This window comes from Chiloscyllium plagiosum, unplaced genomic scaffold (genome assembly GCF_037043375.1).
Source record: "Chiloscyllium plagiosum isolate Xiang-an unplaced genomic scaffold, Cpla_swu_hap1 HiC_scaffold_27, whole genome shotgun sequence".
Lineage (NCBI taxonomy): Eukaryota > Metazoa > Chordata > Chondrichthyes > Orectolobiformes > Hemiscylliidae > Chiloscyllium > Chiloscyllium plagiosum.
In genome coordinates this window covers 4409319-4432169 of record NW_028270165.1, presented here as the reverse complement: position 1 = coordinate 4432169, position 22851 = coordinate 4409319, and the positions used below count along the sequence as shown (strand labels likewise).

Below are 22851 nucleotides of genomic sequence, written 5' to 3'. Positions count from 1 at the left end.
GGACTTGTTGGCCACACTGGAGGGAATCTGATCTAAAGTTCTGGAATTTATATATTGATGAACTGAAACCTGCAACCCATTCTAAAAGCAAAGCAGCAGTCCAGGTTTGTTCCAAATATTGCATCGGTTGCATGACACTGTGATGTTTTGGTATTAATTCTGTGTCTTATGATCCTGCAGCACAGCTACCGGCAGAAGAAGCAGCGCTGCAGAAGCCAGTGCATCCAAATACACCTGGGTGGGCGGGGTTTACGATCCGCGTTCTGAAGGGGCGGGGCTTACGCGTCGCCTTGTCGGAGGAGGGGGCGGGACCAGGGCCAGGGGGCGTGGCCACCCCCGAAGCCGGAAGTGTGCCTGCGGCCTGTTTCCTCCGCTGGAGCCTCGGCTGCAGTAAGTAAGGTAAAGCTTTATCAATATTTCCTTTTACAGAGTTTGTATTTAATAACCAGTAATGGTTACTCAATATCATCATAAAGTCCCAAAATGCAATTCTTTTCAATCTATAGCAGATCAGCACTAAGAGTTAATTTTCTACGGGATTCAATAGCCTCAGCACTAAAATGGTCTCACAAGGGAATTGCTGTGAATGTTATCACTTGGTGTCCTGTTCACACAGATTCACTGATGCTGAGGCAAACGTTCTTAATTGCCTCACAGCATCCTGTTATCACTTGGTGAGCCCAGGTGTCCCTATCTTTAAGTTCTCTCCTCTTTCTGAGCTTTCCTGCCTGTTTATTTTCTAGTGCAGTAAATGTATTCAACAATTCAGCATTACATTTTAGTCTGAATGTTTAAAGACAAGTTTTAAGACTATATACTTTCTCACCCAGATGCCCACACCCTCATTCCTCCCTTTGATTGCACCGCGATCACTGAAAGAGAAGGCTAATCCAAACGAATGCCCTTCAAGGTGGTCCAGCCATCAACATCCTGTAGAGCAACACTACCGTCCTCGCAGCTCATCTGGTCATATTTATCATCGTCATCGACATGTGTGGGTGAGCCATCGGATCGCAAAAGGAGCATCTTCTGGGGCAAATCTATATCACTAAGGGACCTCATAAGCCTAGCAATTAAATACCCAACAATACCAATACCGACAAACAAACATAGCTAAATTGATAAGCCAATTGTACATGAGCCCAATCTGCAGTTTCCCCAACTGGTCCCTTCAGTCATTCTGTCAAGGAATGCCTGGATCTCTTCTTGTATCTGAGGAATATTGCCAGTGAGATCGGGAATGCCCATAGTGCATTTATCTTGGACAATGGTGCAGACCTCACCCTCCCGGGCGAGTATATAGTCTAAGGCATACTGATTCTGCATAGAGTAAAGACACAGGTCTGATAATCCCAGTTTACTCTGTTCCAGAGCCTCTTTAGTCTTATTTCCGCGAAAGGTCAGGCCGCAAAAGAGGGAATTGCGGTTCTTTTGACTTGTCACTCCTGCCGATCCTTCCAACCTCAGGGTACTCTGGATTCCCCAGCCTATTGGGTGTCCTGTATTGTCACCCAGTCCCTTGGGATCCTTCCAGTTGGAGCAAGGTTGGCTGACACCGACCGCTGCATCCTCCTCAGATGGACGTTCCATCGACTTGTCCACTGGCCAGGACAAGGTACTGTTGTGGGAACAAGGGCTCCGATGGTGACCTTATGAGGGACATCTTTGCCATCCAGGACAAGGAAATTGGTAGCTTTACCTTTACCTTAAGAAATAATAGTCTGGTTTGGGGTATATTAGGGAGAGTTTGTCAAAGTAGGTTACTGAAATGTTACAGCAGGGGGTCTGGTCAGATCTACAGGAGTAAAGGGTCGACGTTTTAGATTAGATTAGATTAGATTACTTACAGTGTGGAAACAGTGATGAATAGATTGGAATTGGAGACTGGGGACAGGCAAGTAAGTCATCTCCCGATAGAGAGGAGTAACATACTACTGTCTCTGGGGTGAATAGCGTTCTGTGGGCCTGTATAAATACGTTGTTTGTGGATTGAGGAGTTTCCCCTATCAGTCCACACCGCCCTGCCGAAGCGCAACCCACCCATACCCCTACACATCTACTCCTTACCGAACACTACAGGCAATTTACCATGGCCAATTCACCTGACCTGCACTTCTTTGGACCGTGGGAGGAAACCCACGCAGACACGGGGAGAATGTGCAAACTCCACACAGTCAGTCGCCTGAGGCGGGAATTGAACCCGGGTCTCTGGCGCTGTGAGGCAGCAGTGCTAACCGCTGTGCCACCGTGCCGCCCACGGTGGCACAGAGGAATCGCTTGAGCACTGTAAAAATGGGCCAAGGGATTCGAGCACTCGCACTGTATGGGAGACAATGGTCTTCAGAATGCTGTTCACATTGGGCTCTCCCTTAGCTCTATTGTACATGGTCTTGGTGACAGTATCAGATTCTGAAAAGAGAAAAGGCCTATAAATGCACAAGGGAAGGGTTCCGTTCCAGGTCCAGGCCGCATAAAGCCTGCTGTACCCCAGCCAGTGTTAGACCAGCTGTTTGTATACACAGACCCGAGGTATTGGAAAGTGATATTTCTCTTCATGGGGTCGACAGTAGGAAGTCTGATGAATAGATTGGAATCGGGGACTGGGGACGGGGCAAGTAAGTCATCTCCTGATAGAGAGGAGTAACATACTACTGCCTCTGGGGTGAAGAGCGTTCTGTGGGCCTGTATAAATAAGTTGTTTGTGGATTGAGGAGTTTCCCCGATCAGGCTTCCCTTTTCTCGAGTCGGCCCGTCCTGCAAAATGGGATAGTGTTCCTGGGCATATTTACCATAATAACAGGGTTGATCATTTTTATCTTCATGAGGCTTGCGTCTGCAGGTAAAATCAAAAAAACATGGTAACGACATGATAACTCTCACTGATTTCTACTGTCCACATGGACCATCTGGTCTTTCTGATGTAAGAGTCCATTGCAATAATCAATCTTCATCACGTTCCACACGTCAAAGGCGTCTGGTCCGGTGCACTGGACGACATCTCCTCAGCATGGGTGGTGGATAATCTCTGATCATTCCTGGTCGCATCCATAGTTAGTGGCTTTCCCCATCAGGATATTGTACGTGATCAGAAAGGTGAGGAGATAAGCGATCCGCAAATGTCCCTCCTCTTAGTTCAAGTATCTGTAATAAGATTAACATTAGAACAACAGCAAAATTCAAAACCCAACTGGACAGGGTCCATTCCTTTTGTTGAGATCCAGGATTCTCTCCTCCTCTTCCCCCCTTTTGATTGGTGCGGTCAATCAATTTACAACGGTGCAGTTGGACCCAAGCTGAGCTCCCAGCGACTGGGACCGCCGTAGGGGTGGGAAGTAAAACCTGGAAGGGGCCATCCCAACGAGGTTGGAGACCTTTGCCAGTCCAGTTCTTGACGAGCACCAACGAACCAGGTTCTGCCCGTGACAAGGCTGAAAGGGAGGGAACATCGCTGTAGGCCGCATGCTCCTGGGAGTGAAAGGCACGCATAACATTAGTTAGAGCAAGAACATAACCAATCATTGCTTCGGTCATGTGGTGGACGTGGACTGAGAAGGGTGCCGAATCGTTCCAAGGGTACGGAGGCGGTGACCAGAGAGACTGTCAGCTGGAGACAGTCATGTCTTGCCCGCAGATATGGATCGCATCTGGAATAAGGCCACAGGGATTAGCATAACCAGGAGAGGCCAGACTCGGCCATTAATTTGGCAAGTTTAGTCTTGAGTCTGGTTAAAACATTCAACAAGGCCGGCCGCCTGAGGATAAGCTCCATGCAGTTGCTGACAAATACAAAGCTGGGAACAGAGTTCTCCGTTAATATTACCTACAAAGTTGGTCCATTGACCGAGCTAATGCACGCAGGTATACTGAAGCAGGGAATTATTTCCTTAAACAAAATCTTCACCACAGTCTCAGCAGTAGCATGAAGAGGAGGGAAGGCTTCAATCCACTTACAAAAGACATCAACAATAAGCAAAACACATTTATAGCAACTCAACTCATTTCTCCAACTCAATGAAGTCCAGTTGAAGTGTCTCCAAGGGACCCTCCAGCAAGGGAGTTCTCGTAGAGATACTTGAACTAAGAGGTGGGGGATCGCCTACCCATGGACCTGTTTGATCACGTACAACATCCTGATCGGGAAAGCCACTGACTGAGTATTGATGCGATCTGGAATGATCTGAGATTATCCTGGTGTCATTTGGTGCACCAGATCAGACGCTTTCAACATGGAGTCGCTTGAGCGATGGCGTGAGCTGCCAGAGGAAGTGGTGGGTGCTGATACGATGACAAGTTAAAAGGCCCCTGGATGGGCATCTGAATATGAAGGGTTCAGTTGGGTCAGGGCCAAGTGATGGCAAATGCGACTGGAGTCATAGAGATGTACAGCACAGAAACAGACCCTTCGGTCCAACCCGTCCTTGCTGACAAGATAGCCAACCCAATTTAGTCCCAGCTGCCAGCACCCGGCCCATATAGGGGCCAAGTGATGGCAAACGTAACTAGATTAATTTAGGATATCTGGGCAGGTTGGGCCAAAGGGTCAGTTTCCGTGCTGTGTGACTCTAATTGTCTTCAGTGGAAGCAGAAGTGTGGTTGTGAAGGCTGGACTTTCAGAGCATGTTTTGCCCTGACTGGGAGCATAAGAGTTTGACTGAAGTGTGTCGGTGTTAATGCCTTGATGTCTCATTTTGCTCCCACCTTCCCAGGGTCGTTAACCATTTTGTGTCTGGTCCTTCCTCCAGAAGCTGCGTTGCAGGTTCACCCTGAATTGACACTTTGTTTTTGCTTCCCAAAATCAGACCTGCTCACTCTCAGCAGGATCCCAGCGTTGTTAAAGATATTAACTTTCAGGTGGAGGTATCCAAAATTCAGAGAGATGTCAGTCTTGACGTTTTTGCTTTTCTGCCCCTGTAAGATCCTGAATCAGCACCTTCAGGAGAATTAGATAGAGCAGAGAGGGAACAGAGGGGGAAGAGGGTGTGGGAGTGTTTTCAATTTTGTGGAACAACAAAAGAAAAGAATATTCCACAAAATAGAATTGCTTGTTCTGAATTTCTATCCTGCACTGATAGTGATGACTTTTGTAATCTGTTTTTAACCGTGTATTTGAAGATCTGAAGACTGAAGCTTCAAAATCAACAGATGAAGGGCTGATGCCCGAAACATTGACTCTCCTGCTCCTCAGATGCTGCCTGACCTGTTGTGCTTTTCCAGCGGCACACTTTTCGACACTGACTCTCCAGCGTCTGCAGTCCTCACTTTGACGTCAATGTCTGACAGTCACTCAATCCATCGGGACCGCAATGATTTTCAACTATGATTCTGTGAGAAGGAGCAAAGCGTTTTGTTTCCTGTTTGAGTACGTTTTCAGCATCAGTGGGACTGAATGAGAGACCCTACTGTTGCAGCGCAATGAGTGTTGAGCCTGAAACAGTTATACGGCCTGGGAAGAGGAATTCACGGTGGGGAGGGGCTCCACACGCATTTGTGTGTAACTGAAGCTTCGGCCATGGAGAAACCCGAGGAATCCAGCCCTGTGGAGAAACGATGGAAGTGTGGCGACTGCAAGAAAAGATTCTGTGTCCCGTCTGTCCTGGAGACTCATCGTCGCAGCCACACCAGGGAGAGCCCGTTCCCCTGTCCCGTCTGCGGGAAGGGCTTCAGCACTTCCTCCACCCTGCCAACCCACCAGCGGATCCACACTGGGGAGACGCCCTTCAGCTGCCCCGAGTGTGCAGGAAGGCCTTCAGCGATTCCTCCACCCTGCTGAGGCACCAGTGGGTCCACACAGGAGAGAGGCCCTTCAGTTGCCCTGGGTGCGGGAAGAGATTTACCCAAGCCTCCAACCTGCTGACCCTCCAGCGGGTCCACACAGGAGAGAGGCCCTTCAGCTGCCCCCTGTGCGGGAAGGGCTTCACCAGCTCTACCAACCTCCAGAGGCACCAGGGCGTTCATGTACCATCGCAGGGGGATTGAAGGCACGATGGTTGAGTGCCAGTATCGACTGGACTACCAATCCAGTTCCAGGGGCTCCCGGGTTTGAATCCCACTGCAGCAGATGGTGCGATACAGGGTATGGGTTGAAATTGCCGAGTGAGACAACACTTCCTCCAGGTTAAGGCTGTACCAAGGATCCAATTACAAAGGGACAACTTGGTGGTGACCAACAGTAAAGAAGTGAGGTAGGGGGGTGGTGGGGTAGCGTGTGCGTTTCGACCTTGAACTGTTTAAAAAGCAGCTACTTTTTCTCTGCCTTTTTGCTGAGGGGGTTTGAAGCTGTAACAAAGTTGGATGTCAATAAAAGTTACCTGAATTTACCCCCGGCTCAGACTCTCATTGAAAGCTTTGAGCTCCAAGGTTTTTGTTTTAAAGTTGCTCATTTCTTTCAGCTTCCTGCACTAAGCTTCCAATGTGGCGTATCAGATGGATCAGTGAATGAGCAGCCAGTTTCGTTAGAAATTGTGAATTTTTCAGGAGTGCATAGTGTGTCATTTCATCGGCGTTGTAAAGTTTACTGGCAGCATTGGGAGGTGTGGGCTGTGCTCACTAGAAATGATGTGGAGGAGCCGGTAGTGGACTCGCCTGGATGAAGTTAAAAATCACACAACACCAGGTTATAGTCCAACAGGTTTATTTGGAAATGTGAGTTTTTGGAGCACTGCTGCTTCATCGGGTAGCTGTAGAGCAGGATCATAAGACACAGATTTTATAGCAAAAGATCACAGTGTCATGCAACTGATAGGATATATTGAACAAACCAAGATTGCTGTTAAGTCTTTCACCTTTTAGAATGCGTTGCAGGTTTCAGTTCATTAATATGTAAATCCCAGAACATCTTTTGATTCACATTCTCAAGATGACTTAAGTTTTTTTTAAAAAAGTGACAACTCAGCCCAGACAGCCCCGATAAAGGTGTGAGGTTCGAGTCTGTCAATGTCCCAATTTTGAATCAGACTGGTTCTATTTCCAAAGTAGGAATGTATAAAATATTACATGGATTGACTGCCTGCAGACTGTGCACTTTTTGAGCAAAATTGAATGTATCTGCAAACATAATTCTGCCAATACAAATTTGCCCAAAAAGTGATGTGTGAGTTTATGCATGAGTGCACATAAGAGTGTGATGGAGTATATGCCTGTGAGTGTGTTGGGAGTGTATGTGTGCGTGTCTGAGAGAGCACGTATGTATGAGTGAGGTATGAATAAAAGCAAGGGCTTGCGTTTTGCTAAAGCAAGGACAGTCAGGACTTGTACAGTTAATGGTAGGGCCCTGTGTCATGCTGTAAGAGAGAGACATGGTGGGGTTCAGTTACACAGTTCTTTCAAAGTTGCTTCACTGCGAAACAGGGTGGTTAAGAAGGCGTTTAGCACACTTGCCTTCATTGTTCACCACACTGAGTAAAGGAGTTGGGACATCATGTTGAGGTTGTACAGGATGTTGGTGAGGCCACTTTCAGAGTACTGAGTATGGTTCTCGTGTCCCTGTAATAGGAAGAATACTATTAGAGGGGGTTCGGTAAAGATTTACCAGGATGTTGCCAGGACTGGAGGGTTTGAGTTATAATGAGAGGCTGGGACTTTTTTCACTGGAGCACAGGAGGTTGGGGGGGTGACATTATTGAGATTGATAAAATCATGAGGAGTGGAGGTAAGGTGAATAGCAAAGGCTCTTCCTTAGCGTTGGGGAGCTCAAGACTAGGGGGGATATTTCTTTAAAGTGAGAGGAGAGAGATTTAAAAGGAACCCGAGGGGCAACGTTTTGACAGAGGGCGGTTTACACGTGGAATGAACTTGTTGAGGATGTGGTCAATGCAGGTACGTTTACAAAGTCTAAACGACATTTGGATGGGTACATGAATAGAAAGGTTTAGAGGGATTTGGGCCAAACGCAGGCAAGTGAGGCTAGTTTAGTTTGGGAACCCTGGTCGCCATGGATGAGTTGGACCAAACGGTCTATTTCTGTGCTGTCTACCTCTCTGAACCAGAAGTGATCTTATTGAAACCAGTAGAATTCTGAAAGGGGCTTGACAGGATAGATGCAGATAAAACGCTCCTTTGTGGTGGGAGTCATAGAATCCCAACAATGTGGAAACAGGCCATTCAGCCCATCTATTCCACACTGGCCCTCAGAACAGCATCCCACACATACCCATCCCCTTACTCCATATTTCCCATGGCCAATCCACCCTCAGTTTCACATCCATGGTCACTATGGGTAATTTAGCACAGCCTATCCACCCTGACCTCTACACCCTAATCTATAAATTACCTTCTCAAAAATGTAATTTAAATGTCAAGTTTTTCTCTAAGAAAAATGTTAGTCTGACAACATTCGGGCGCAGACAGAATTCACACTTATTGTTAGAAAAGCTCTGCATTTGAATGACATTCTTGAGAAGGTAACAAAAAAGAAGTTCTGGGATTAACAAACCAAAGAGCAGAAACCTATTCTAAAAGATGAAGGATTTAATCTAAAATTGTTTGATGTGTCACATTTCCATGACCCTAGACTCCTTTGGATATAAATTGTGATCATGATCTCATTCTCCACAATTACCTAATGAAGGAGCAGCGCTCCAAAAGCTAGTGCTTCCAAACAAACCTGCTGGATTATAACCTGGTGTTGTGTGATGTTTAACTTTGTCCGTGGGAAACACATGAGTTGTGGGTCTGGTAAGAGTTCTTATTTTGTGATCTATTCCAAGTGAAATTTCTCCTCTGCACAGGCACGGGTGAACAGTTTGTTTTAGTGCTTTGTGCGAGATCGGGATAGCAGCTTTTCAATCCTTATGTTAAACAGTTCAAGTAAACTGTCAATCAGCAATTATATTCCGAGTGGTACTTCCAGCTCTGGTAATCCTGTTGCATCAACAGAGAGGGAGAGGATGTCACATCTAAAGAGCAGACAGAAAAGTTATTTCGCTTGTTGAGTCGGTTCCTCACTCAGATGAGACTGGATACTGCTTTTATTGGATCATAAATAAATGCTACAATGGAACACCTTAAATTCAAGGAATTTTGAAAGGGCAAACGAACAGTAACTTTGAACAGAGATGTTCTTCCATTTCCAACCTTGGTTGAGCCAAATGAAGCATTTTTACTGATAGCTCCATAATCATGTTCCTGCTGGATTTTTTTCAGGGCAAACAATTTCTGGTGGGAGAAATTCTGCATCCTGGGAAGGCGGGGAAATGAGGAAAAAAAGCTGTTGAAAGCTTTGAACTGTGGGCCCATGAGCTCTCGTGGGAGCAGTGCATTTGCCAAAAACATTTCGGAGGAATTCTGTTTACCTGTTGGACTGAAAATAGTTTCCCCACTGAACGTTAAACAGGTATTGAGAACATTGCGCATTATACATTGTGTTCCTGAGGACTGGAGGAGGATTGAACTTGCCAACGTGAACCACACTTTGCAGGGAGAGGAAATTTCTCTGGATGGAATAGGTTGATGGAAGTCAACAATTGTCAGATTATTTCATGAAAATAACAGCTGGTATGGGGATCCCAGCAGAGGGACGTCTGTAATGAGCACACAGAAACAAACCCTTCAGTCCAGGCCAACCAGATATGCTAAATTAATCTAGTGACCCATTTGCCAGCATTTGGCCCATATCCCTCTGAATTCTTCCTATTCATGTCCCCATCCAGATGCATTTTTTTCTTCAGAGAATACTTGGGTGAGAGCCAAGATATACAACAATGTATAATAATGAAGCAGCTCATTTATTCTGAAATTATTTCAATTAGTTGGTCAATTGCCAAATAATAGCTGCATAACTGTCGTCAATATTGATACCCAGGAAAGCTATTTTGTTTAGTATATTTCCTTTGTAAAGATCTTATCCAAATTATAAAATGAATGTATTTTCATATGAAATAAAATTTGCAGTGTTTTATTAAATGGTTGAAAGTAACTTTGCACTTAATTGCTCCATTTGGGTTTAAACATTGTGACTTAGATAAAAGTGATCTTTGCTGGGGGCATCTGAAGCTGTAACAATGTTGGGACACAATAAAGGTTACCTGAACGTTCTGCCGGACTCAGACTCTCATTGAAAGCTTAGAGCTCCAAGTGGTTTTTGTTTTAAAGCTGCTCATTTCTTGCAGCCTCCTGTACTAAGTTTCCAATGTTGTGTATCAGATGGAGCAGTGACTGAGTAGCTGGTTTCGTTAGAAGTTTAAATTTTTCGGGAGTGCAGGCACTGCATCGTTTCATCGGCAGTTTACTGGCAGCACTGGGAAGTATGGGTTGTGTTCATTAGAAAGGAGGTGGAAATACTGCTGTTAGACTAGGTGGGACAAGGTTTAAAAATCACAACACCGGGTTATAGTCCAACAGGTTTATTTGGAAGCACTAGCTTTCGGAGTGCTGCTCCTTCATCGGGTAGCTGTGGAGCAGGATCATAAGACAGAGTTAAGAGCAAAAGATCAGTGTCATGCAACTGATATGATATATTGACAAATGTAGATTGCTGTTAAGTCTTTCATCTTTTAGAATGGGTTGCAGGTTTTATTTCATTAATGTGTACATCGCAGAACTATTATTAAGTCGTATTCTCAAGATCACTTAAGGTTTTTTTTAAAAACAGGTGACAGCTCAGCCCAGACAATGCATGAAAGGTGAGTCAGTATCCCAATCTTAAATCAGACTGGTTCTATTTCCAAACTAGGCATTTATAAAATATTATATGGACTGACTACCTGCATGTTGTGCGCTTTTTGTGCAAAATTGAATATATCTGTAAATATTATTCTGCAAATGCACCCCATCGTTATGTGTGTGTGCGCGCGTGTGTGTGTGCACATGCTTTGTAAATGGAGTGTGATGGAGGAGAAGCCTGTGAGAGGGTGTGTGTACATCTGAGAGAGAGCGTACGTATGAGAGAGGTATAGATAAAAGTGAGGGGTTGCATTTTCCTAAAATAAGGGCAGGACTTGTACAGAGGGATATGGGGGGGAGGGGGGGGGGGGAGGAGAGAGAGAGGGAGGGGTTCAGGTACATACTTCATTGAAAGTTGCATCACTGGTTGGAAGGGTGCTTCACAAGGCATTCAGCCCACTTACCTTATTTGTTCACACCATTGAATAAAGGAGTTGGGACATCATTTAGAAGTTATACAGGATGTTGGTGAAGCCACTTGTAGAGTACTGAGAACGCTTCTGGTGGCCCTGTAGTAGGAAGAATACTATTACAGAGGGTTCAGTAAAGATTTACCAGGATGTTGCCAGGACTGGAGGGTTTGAGTTATAAGGAGAGGCTGAGACTCTCTTCACTGGAGCACAGGAGGTTGAGGGGTGACCTCATTGAGATTGATGTAATCATGAGGGTTCTAGGTAACATGAGCATCAAAAATAGCGAGGACCCTGCACGGTTATGTCAAGTGACTGGGGGGGGGGGGTTGAAATTGTGGAATTTGGACACTTTAAATCCATCAGGAACAGCATCTCCATAGAGCATACTGTGCATGTCAGGTGAGGTGCCAGAAGACTGGAGGTTGGCTAATGTGGTGCCACTGTTTAAGAAGGGTGGTAAGGACAAGCCAGGGAACTTTAGACCAGTGAGCCTGACATCAGTGGTGGGCACATTGTTGGAGGGAATCCTGAGGGACAGGATGTACATGTATTTGAAAAGGCAAGGACTGATTAGGGATAGTCAACATGGCTTTTTGTGTGGGAAATCATGTCTCACAAACTTGATTGAGTTTTTTGAGGAAGTAACAAAGAGGATTGAGGAAGGCAGAGCAGTAATGTGATCTATATGGACTTCAGTAAGGCGTTTGACAAGGTTCCCCATGGGAAACTGATTAGTAAGGTGAGATCTCAAGGAATACAGAGAGAACTAGCCATTTGGATACAGAACTGGCTCAAAGGTAGAAGACAGAGGGTGGTGGTGGAGGGTTGTTTTTCAGACTGGAGGTCTGCGACGAGTGGAGTGCCACAAGGATCGGTGCTCGGTCCTCTATTTTTGTCATTTACATAAATGACTTGGATGCGAGCATAAGAGGTACAGTTAGAGGGAGAGGCTGAACAGGCTGGGGCTGTTTTCCCTGGAGTGTCAGAGGCTGAGGGGTGACCTTATAAAGATTTACAAAATTATGAGGGGCATGGACGAGATAAATAGACAAAGTTTTTTCCCTTGGGTTGGGGAGTCTAGAACTAGAGGGCATAGGTTTAGGGTGAGAGGGGAAAGATATAAAAGAGACCTAAGGGGCAATTTTTTCACACAGAGGGTGGTACGTGTATGCAATGAGCTGCCAGAGGAAGTGGTGGAGGCTGGTACGAATGCAACAAGAGGCATTTGAATGGGTATATGAATAGGAAAGGTTTGGAGGGATGTGGGCCAGGTGTTGAGGGGCGGGACTAGATTGGGTTGAGATATCTGGTCGGCATGGACGGGTTGGACCGAAGGGTCTGTTTCCATGCTGTACACTTCTGACTCGATGCTGGTTCAGCAAAAGCCGCGCATGCTCTGTCTACAGAAACAGTGCAAACCCTTCTTCAAATGGACCAATGAGAAGCCAGACAAGGAGCCTGGTCCTCCTGCCAATCAGAACTCCCCAATTGTCTGAATGCGGAAGATGGACCATCAGGTTCTGAAGCTGCTGCTTCTCTCCAAATGAAGATCGAGCTTCACCTCAGACTGCAACTTCCTTCCTCTATCCGCCATCTGTGAGTACGGCACTGTCTTTACCATTTCATTTTTTCATTCTGGGGTTAAATTGTTGACTTGCAGCAACTGAAAAGAAAGCGAGTGAATCCAGGGAGGGGACAGAGTCGGGAAACGTTGGTCCAGGTCTGTGTCTCAATTGGCAAACGCACAGCAAATGCAGTCCCACAGTGTGAAGTTATAACCTCAGTTATGAAAAAATAACTGCCAAAAGGAGGTACGTTGTTCAAATGGTGACATATTGGGATGTGGAGAAAATGAGGACTGCAGATGCTGGAGATGAGAGTCGAAAAGTGTGGCACTGGAAAAGCACAGGTGGTCAGACAGCATCCGAGGAGCAGGAGAATCGACGTTTCAGGCACGAGCCCTTCCTCAGGAATGATGTGTGGATGTAAAAAGTGGCCTCAGCGTCCTTCCACACCAGTCACTGCCAGTTGTCAGACGGATGCAGCAAGCAATCAGCAAGGCAAGAGGTATATTAGCAAGAGGAATTGATTTCAGAAGTAGGGATGTCTTCCTGCAGTTAGGGGGTCATTGAATATATTCAAGGCCGAGTTCATCTGATTTTGGAACAACCATGAAGTGGATGTTTATGGGGGAAGGCAAGTAAAATGGTTTTAAGACCAGTATAGAACAGTTAGAGTCATACAGCACAGAACAGACCCTTTAGCCCAACTAGTCCATGCTGACTATATTCACAAACTAAACTAGTCCCACCTGCCTGTGTTTGGCCCATATTCCTCTGAACCTTTCCTATTCATGTACTTATCCAAATGTCTTAAACGTTGTTACTCAACCTGCATCCACCATTTCCTCTGGACATTCATTCCACACAAACCACTGTTTAAAAAAAAGGTGCTCCTCATGTGTTTTTTTAAATCTTTCTCCTCTCACCTTAAATTTGCAGCCTAATCTTGAAACGACACATGCCAATCACCTTATCTACGCCCCTCATGGTTTTGTAAACCTCTATAAAGAGAGCAATGAACCTTACAGCACAGGAACAGGCCCTTCAGCCCTCCAAGGCTATGCTGATCGAGATACTCTATCTAAACCTGCCACCTATTTTCTAAGGATCTGTATCCCTCTGCTCCTTGCCCATTCATGTCTCTGTCTAGATACATCTTAAATGACGCTATCGATCCCACCCCTACTGCCTCCACTGGCGATGCATTCGAGGCGCCCACCACCCTGTGTAAAGAACTTTCCATGTATATCTCCCTCAAACCTTTCCCCCCTCACTTTGAACTCGTGACCCTGAGTAATTAAGTCTTCCCCTCTGGGAAAATAATTCTTACTATCCACCCCTGTTTACACCCCTCATGGTTTTTAGGCCTCAATCAGGACCCCCCCCTCAACCTCCTTATTTCCAATGAAAATAATCCTAATCTACTCAATCTCTCCTTATAGCTCGCGCTCTCCATAACAGGCAACATCCTGGTGAACCTCCTCTGCACTCTCTCCAAAAGTATCCACATCCTTTTGGAAATCTGGCGACCGGAATTGTACGCAGTATTCCAAATGCACCAAACCAAAATCTTATATAACTTTAACATGACCTGCCAGCTCTTTTACTCAATCCGTCCAATGATGGAAAGCATGTTGTATACTGCCTTGACCACTCTACTGACATGCGTTGCCACCTTCAGAGAACAATAAACCTGAACACAGATCTCTCTGTACATCAATTTCCCCCAGGACCTTTCCATTTACTGTATAGCTCGCTCTTGAATTGCATCTTCCAAAATGCATCACCTTGCATTTGTCTGGATTGAACTCCATCTGCCATTTCTCTTCCCAACACTCCAATCTACATTCTGCTGTATTGTCTGACAGTCCCCTTCACTATCTGATATTCCATCAATCTGAGTGCCATCTGCAAACTTGCTAATGAGGCACCCGACACCTTCACCTTTCAACCTCCTGTGCTCCAGTGAAAAAAGTCCCAGCCTACCCACCAATAGGTATGAATTCTGTCTGGGTCCCAATGTCGAGTCAGCCTGACATTTTTGATAGAAAAGCTCTGCATTTAAATTACGTTCTTGAGAAAGTTACTGAAAACAGGTTCTGGGATTAACATACCAAAGAACAGAACCCCATTCTAAAAGATGAAAGATTTAATCTAAATTGTTTAATGTATCACATCTCCATGAACTGGACTCTGTTGGCTATAAATAGTCTAATCATGATCTTATTCCCCACAACCACCTGAAGCAGCAGCAGCAGCACTTCAGAGTGCCAGAGATCCGGGTTCAATTCCCACCTCGGGCAACTGTCAGTGTGGAGTTTGCACATTTTCCCAGTGTCTGCGTGAGTTTCCTCCCACAGTCCAAACATGTGCAGGTTAGGTGAAGTGGCCATGCTAATTTGCCTGTAGTGTTAGGTGAAGGGGTAAATGTTGGGGAATGGGTCTGGGTGGGTTGCTCTTCGAAGGGTCGGTTTGGGCTGAAGGGCCTGTTTCCACACTAAGTAATAAAATCTAAAATAAATCTAATCGCTCCGAAAGCTAGGGCTTCCAAACAAACCACGTTATGGCAGCAGCGGGAGGTGTGCATTATATTCACTAAAAACAGTTAAGCAGTTAGATAACACGTTCGAGTGGGAAGTGTGTATAACATGATCTCACAACTCCTATACTCAATGCTATGAGCAATGAAGGAAAGCAAACCAAACGCCGCCTTCACTACTCTGTCCACCTGAGACTCCAGCACTCCAAGGTCTCTTTATTCTGCAACACTCCCCTTAACTGTGTCAGTCCTGCCTGGATCGCTTGACCAAAATGCAAATCTCTGATTTCTCTAAATTAAACTCCAACTGACACTCCTCGGTTCATCAGCCGATCCCATAAATTCCAATTTATAGTGAACTCTTTCCTCTCTTATTCCCTGGAAGCTAAAAATCTCCATCCCACACTCACTCCCTCCATTTTCACTTTGCTTATAGCAGAAGAATGTAACTGAGAAACTTATCAGCCACGATTGAATGGAATGAGCAGACCTGGTGGCCTAATTTCTGCTCCTATGTCTTGTGGTCTCTTGCTGTCCTGGACACCGAGAGAGAGAATTGGGACCAGCATTGAACCGATCATGACTGGATATGGATCTACCTACATCTAGGTGGATGGGCTGGAACTTTTTCACTGGCGCATAGGAGGTGGAGATGTGACCTTATCAAGGTTTATAAAATCATGAGGGGAGAGATGAGGTGAACGACAGGTGTCCTTCCCCTAGGGTTGGGGTTTAAAGATTAGGGAGCAAATTTTGATGGTGACAGGAGAAAGATTTTAAAAAGACTTGAAGGGCACAATTTTTTTTATACAAACTGGTGCACATGCGGACTAAATGTCTAGAGGAAGTGATGGATGCAGGTACAGTAACGACGTTTAAAAGACATTTGGATAAGTTCATGAATATGAAAGGTTTAGAGGGATATGGGCCAAAACACTGGCAGGTGGGACTGGTTTAGTTTGAGAACATAGTCAGCATGGACTAGTTGGACTGAAGGGTCTGTATCTGTGCTGCATGGCCCATACTAATCTTAAAACCATTTTCTTGCCTTCCCCATAAAGATTCACATAAAAATCAGATGAACTCAGCCTTGAATATATTCAATGACCCCCTAACTGAAGGAAGACATCCCCACTTCTGAACTTAATTCCTCTTGCTAATACACCACTTGCCTTGCTCATTGCCTGCTGCACCTGTCTGACAACTGGCACAGAAGGACACTGATGCCCCTCTGAACATCCACGCATCATTCCTGATGAAGGGCTCGTGCCCAAAACTTCGACTGTCCTACTGCTCAGATGCTGCTTGACCTGCTGTGCTTTGCCAATTGTGGTCTTCTCTACATCGGGGAAAGCAAGCGTAAACTTGGGGAACTGAGCATCCCAGCTGGGTCCGCAGAGGCTGAGCGGACTTCCCATTTTAATGCCCCTTCCCACTCCCCTTCTGACATGACTATCTTTGGCTTCCTCCATTACCACAACAAACCAAACCACAAATTGGAGGAACAAAACCTCATCTTCTGTCTGAGCAGTCAACAGCCCGGAGGACTCAACACTGAGTTCTCCAGACCCACAGCAGTGTGGTTGGGGGTAAACGGCGCAAGGATTCCACCAAACAGTGAGGGGGTAAACGGCGCAAGGATTCCACCAAACAGTGAGGGGGTAAACGGCGCAAGGATTCCACCAAACAGTGAGGGGGTAAACGGCGCAAGGATTCCACCAAACAGTGAGGGGGTAAACGGCGCAAGGATTCCACCAAACAGTGAGGGGGTAAACGGCGCAAGGATTCCACCAAACAGTGAGGGGGTAAACGGCGCAAGGATTCCACCAAACAGTGAGGGGGTAAACGGCGCAAGGATTCCACCAAACAGTGAGGGGGTAAACGGCGCAAGGATTCCACCAAACAGTGAGGGGGTAAACGGCGCAAGGATTCCACCAAACAGTGAGGGGGTAAACGGCGCAAGGATTCCACCAAACAGTGAGGGGGTAAACGGCGCAAGGATTCCACCAAACAGTGAGGGGGTAAACGGCGCAAGGATTCCACCAAACAGTGAGGGGGTAAACGGCGCAAGGATTCCACCAAACAGTGAGGGGGTAAACGGCGCAAGGATTCCACCAAACAGTGAGGGGGTAAACGGCGCAAGGATTCCACCAAACAGTGAGGGGGTAAACGGCGCAAGGATTCCACCAAACAGTGAGGGGGTAAACGGCGCAAGGATTCCACCAAACAGTGAGGGGGTAAACGGCGCAAGGATTCCACCAAACAGTGAGGGGGTAAACGGCGCAAGGATTCCACCAAACAGTGAGGGGGTAAACGGCGCAAGGATTCCACCAAACAGTGAGGGGGTAAACGGCGCAAGGATTCCACCAAACAGTGAGGGGGTAAACGGCGCAAGGATTCCACCAAACAGTGAGGGGGTAAACGGCGCAAGGATTCCACCAAACAGTGAGGGGGTAAACGGCGCAAGGATTCCACCAAACAGTGAGGGGGTAAACGGCGCAAGGATTCCACCAAACAGTGAGGGGGTAAACGGCGCAAGGATTCCACCAAACAGTGAGGGGGTAAACGGCGCAAGGATTCCACCAAACAGTGAGGGGGTAAACGGCGCAAGGATTCAACCAAACAGTGAGGGGGTAAACGGCGCAAGGATTCCACCAAACAGTGAGGGGGTAAACGGCGCAAGGATTCAACCAAACAGTGAGGGGGTAAACGGCGCAAGGATTCAACCAAACAGTGAGGGGGTAAACGGCGCAAGGATTCAACCAAACAGTGAGGGGGTAAACAGCGAGGGGGTAAACAGCGCAAGGATTAAACACACAGTGAGGGGGAAACAGCACAAGGATTAAACAGACAGTGACGGGGAAACAGCACAAGGATTAAACAGACAGTGAGAGGTAAACAGCGCAAGGATTAAACCAAACAGTTAGGGGGTAAACAGCGCAAGGATTAAACCAAACAGTGAGGGGGTAAACAGCGCAAGGATTAAACACACAGTGAGGGGGAAACAGCACAAGGATTAAACAGACAGTGAGGGGTAAACAGCGCAAGGATTAAACCAAACAGTGAGGGGGTAAACAGCGCAAGGATTAAACCAAACAGTGAGGGGGTAAACGGCGAGGGGGTAAACAGCGCAAGGATTAAACACACAGTGAGGGGGAAACAGCACAAGGATTAAACAGACAGTGACGGGGAAACAGCACAAGGATTAAACAGACAGTGAGAGGTAAACAGCGCAAGGATTAAACCAAACAGTTAGGGGGTAAACAGCGCAAGGATTAAACCAAACAGTGAGGGGGTAAACAGCGCAAGGATTAAACCAAACAGTGAGGGGGTAAACAGCACAAGGATTCAACCAAACAGTGAGGGGGTAAACAGCGAGGGGGTAAACAGCGCAAGGATTCAACCAAACAGTGAGGGGGTAAACGGCGCAAGGATTAAACCAAACAGTGAGGGGGTAAACAGCGAGGGGGTAAACAGCGCAAGGATTAAACCAAACAGTGAGGGGGAAACAGCACAAGGATTGAACACAGTGAGGGGGAAACAGCACAAGGATTAAACCAAACAGTGAGGGGGAAACAGCACAAGGATTAAAGCAAACAGTGAGGGGGAAACAGCACAAGGATTAAACCAAACAGTGAGGGGGAAACAGCACAAGGATTAAACCAAACAGTGAGGGGGAAACAGCACAAGGATTAAACACACAGTGAGGGGTAAACAGCACAAGGATTAAACACACAGTGAGGGGGAAACAGCACAAGGATTAAACACACAGTGAGGGGGAAACAGCACAAGGATTAAACCAAACAGTGAGGGGGAAACAGCACAAGGATTAAAGCAAACAGTGAGGGGGAAACAGCACAAGGATTAAAGCAAACAGTGAGGGGGAAACAGCACAAGGATTAAACCAAACAGTGAGGGGGAAACAGCACAAGGATTAAAGCAAACAGTGAGGGGGAAACAGCACAAGGATTAAAGCAAACAGTGAGGGGGAAACAGCACAAGGATTAAAGCAAACAGTGAGGGGGAAACAGCACAAGGATTAAACCAAACAGTGAGGGGGAAACAGCACAAGGATTAAACCAAACAGTGAGGGGGAAACAGCACAAGGATTAAAGCAAACAGTGAGGGGCAAACAGCACAAGGATTAAACCAAACAGTGAGGGGGTAAACAGCGCAAGGATGAAACACACAGTGAGGGGGTAAACAGCGAGGGGGTAAACAGCGCAAGGATTCAACCAAACAGTGAGGGGGTAAACGGCGCAAGGATTAAACCAAACAGTAAGGGGGTAAACAGCGAGGGGGTAAACAGCGCAAGGATTAAACCAAACAGTGAGGGGGTAAACAGCGCAAGGATTAAACACACAGTGAGGGGGAAACAGCACAAGGATTGAACACAGTGAGGGGGAAACAGCACAAGGATTAAACACACAGTGAGGGGTAAACAGCACAAGGATTAAACCAAACAGTGAGGGGGAAACAGCACAAGGATTAAACCAAACAGTGAGGGGGAAACAGCACAAGGATTAAACACACAGTGAGGGGTAAACAGCACAAGGATTAAACCAAACAGTGAGGGGGAAACAGCACAAGGATTAAACCAAACAGTGAGGGGGAAACAGCACAAGGATTAAACCAAACAGTGAGGGGGAAACAGCACAAGGATTAAACCAAACAGTGAGGGGGAAACAGCACAAGGATTAAACCAAACAGTGAGGGGGAAACAGCACAAGGATTAAACACACAGTGAGGGGTAAACAGCACAAGGATTAAACACACAGTGAGGGGTAAACAGCACAAGGATTAAACCAAACAGTGAGGGGGAAACAGCACAAGGATTAAACCAAACAGTGAGGGGGAAACAGCACAAGGATTAAACACACAGTGAGGGGTAAACAGCACAAGGATTAAACCAAACAGTGAGGGGGAAACAGCACAAGGATTAAACCAAACAGTGAGGGGGAAACAGCACAAGGATTAAACACACAGTGAGGGGTAAACAGCACAAGGATTAAACACACAGTGAGGGGGAAACAGCACAAGGATTAAACACACAGTGAGGGGGAAACAGCACAAGGATTAAACCAAACAGTGAGGGGGAAACAGCACAAGGATTAAAGCAAACAGTGAGGGGGAAACAGCACAAGGATTAAAGCAAACAGTGAGGGGGAAACAGCACAAGGATTAAACCAAACAGTGAGGGGGAAACAGCACAAGGATTAAAGCAAACAGTGAGGGGCAAACAGCACAAGGATTAAACCAAACAGTGAGGGGGTAAACAGCGCAAGGATGAAACACACAGTGAGGGGGTAAACAGCGAGGGGGTAAACAGCGCAAGGATTCAACCAAACAGTGAGGGGGTAAACGGCGCAAGGATTAAACCAAACAGTAAGGGGGTAAACAGCGAGGGGGTAAACAGCGCAAGGATTAAACCAAACAGTGAGGGGGTAAACAGCGCAAGGATTAAACACACAGTGAGGGGTAAACAGCACAAGGATTAAACCAAACAGTGAGGGGGAAACAGCACAAGGATTAAACCAAACAGTGAGGGGGAAACAGCACAAGGATTAAACACACAGTGAGGGGTAAACAGCACAAGGATTAAACCAAACAGTGAGGGGGAAACAGCACAAGGATTAAACCAAACAGTGAGGGGGAAACAGCACAAGGATTAAACCAAACAGTGAGGGGGAAACAGCACAAGGATTAAACCAAACAGTGAGGGGGAAACAGCACAAGGATTAAACCAAACAGTGAGGGGGAAACAGCACAAGGATTAAACCAAACAGTGAGGGGGAAACAGCACAAGGATTAAACCAAACAGTGAGGGGGAAACAGCACAAGGATTAAACACACAGTGAGGGGTAAACAGCACAAGGATTAAACACACAGTGAGGGGTAAACAGCACAAGGATTAAACCAAACAGTGAGGGGGAAACAGCACAAGGATTAAACCAAACAGTGAGGGGGAAACAGCACAAGGATTAAACACACAGTGAGGGGTAAACAGCACAAGGATTAAACCAAACAGTGAGGGGGAAACAGCACAAGGATTAAACCAAACAGTGAGGGGGAAACAGCACAAGGATTAAACACACAGTGAGGGGTAAACAGCACAAGGATTAAACACACAGTGAGGGGGAAACAGCACAAGGATTAAACACACAGTGAGGGGGAAACAGCACAAGGATTAAACCAAACAGTGAGGGGGAAACAGCACAAGGATTAAAGCAAACAGTGAGGGGGAAACAGCACAAGGATTAAACCAAACAGTGAGGGGGAAACAGCACAAGGATTAAACCAAACAGTGAGGGGGAAACAGCACAAGGATTAAACACACAGTGAGGGGGAAACAGCACAAGCGCCAGTAAAAGCAGATGGAAAGTGAGTGTAAAATGTCACTATGACAGGACAGGCCCCACATTCCTTCCCCTCCGACCCCCCCACAACCTGCCTCACCTTTCACCTCCCGGGCCCAGTACCTTCCAGGTGGCCCCATAGTTGACACAGGGGCCGCCCCACGACCAGTAGAACTCCACCACCCAGGCGGCCGACGAGTTCCCAAGCAGGCCCTTAACCCCATCCGCCTCCAGAATGCTCACCGGATCCTGCCTGCTGTACAGCCGGCCGGTGTGGCCGTGACACAGCAGCTGCGCCAGGAAGGCGGCGGTGCCCAGTGACGGGTGTCTGCCCCGGGCCGCACGGCGCCATTTTCCTAACGGCCGCCCTCCCGCCGCTTCCCCGCTCGAGCGACTTCTCCTCCCAACCGCCTTCGCCCCCGCGTGACGTCTGCACGGGGGGGATGGGCGGGGCCGGGGGAGCCTCACCGTCACCAAGCAACAGCCACCTCGCGCTACAACTGCTCATTCACAAAAACAAACTCTCCTGTCTCGCTCTGCAGCTGCAGGGGGGACACTGCCACGTTTCCAGGAGCCCTGTCTACATTGGGAAAGCTCACGGCTCAATTTAAACAGAGATTCCCACATCTAACGGAACGGCGTCATATCTAAAGGGGGCAATCTGCATTTTAAAGGGACATGGACATTTTAACGGGCTACTTCTGCAAATAAGAGGTTTAAATAGACGAGATTACATTTCAAAGGGATATGGGCACATTCAAATGGGCACATTCATATGTAAAGTGACGCAGTTATATCTAAATGAATCTACATTTCGAAGAGACGTTGCCCTATTTATAAGTAGAGACAATAGGTGTGAATTCTGTCTGTGTCCCAATGTTGAGTCAGACTGACATTTTTCTTAGAAAAGCTCTGCATTTAAATTACATTCTTGAGAAGGTAAGTTATAGATTCGGGTGTAGGTTAGGGAGAATTGGCCGTGCTAAGTTACCCATAGTGACCAGGGATGTACAGGTTAGGGTGGCTTGGCCATGGGGAATACGCAGTAAGGGGTTGGGTATGGTTGGGATACTGTTCAGAGGGCCAGAGAGGAATAGATGGGCTGAATGGTCTGCTTCCACATTGTTGGGATTGTATGACCCTCCCCATAAAGGAGCATTTTATCGACATCTATCCTGTCAAGCCCCTTTCAGAATTCTACTGGTTTCAGTAAAGGTATGCAGCACAGAAACAGACACTTTGGTCCAATTCGTCCAGGCCGACCAGGATTCCAAACTAAACCAGTCCCACTTGCCTGCATTTGGCCCATATCCCACTAAACC

At 46.7% G+C, this 22851-nt stretch overlaps 2 long non-coding RNA genes across 2 annotated transcripts; one reads left to right on the top strand and one right to left on the bottom strand.

Annotated features, from left to right (window-relative positions):
- The first annotated feature begins 920 nt into the window (after positions 1–920).
- LOC148142910 (uncharacterized) lies at positions 921–10032 on the top strand. The gene is made up of 2 exons (XR_015751066.1): positions 921–998; positions 9142–10032. It is a non-coding gene; the product is annotated as an uncharacterized LOC148142910 (long non-coding RNA).
- On the bottom strand, positions 6621–21745 carry LOC148142909 (uncharacterized). The gene is made up of 3 exons (XR_015751060.1): positions 21630–21745; positions 11064–11168; positions 6621–7482 (listed from the first exon to the last, which is right to left on the bottom strand). It is a non-coding gene; the product is annotated as an uncharacterized LOC148142909 (long non-coding RNA).
- Positions 21746–22851: the final 1106 nt, after the last annotated feature.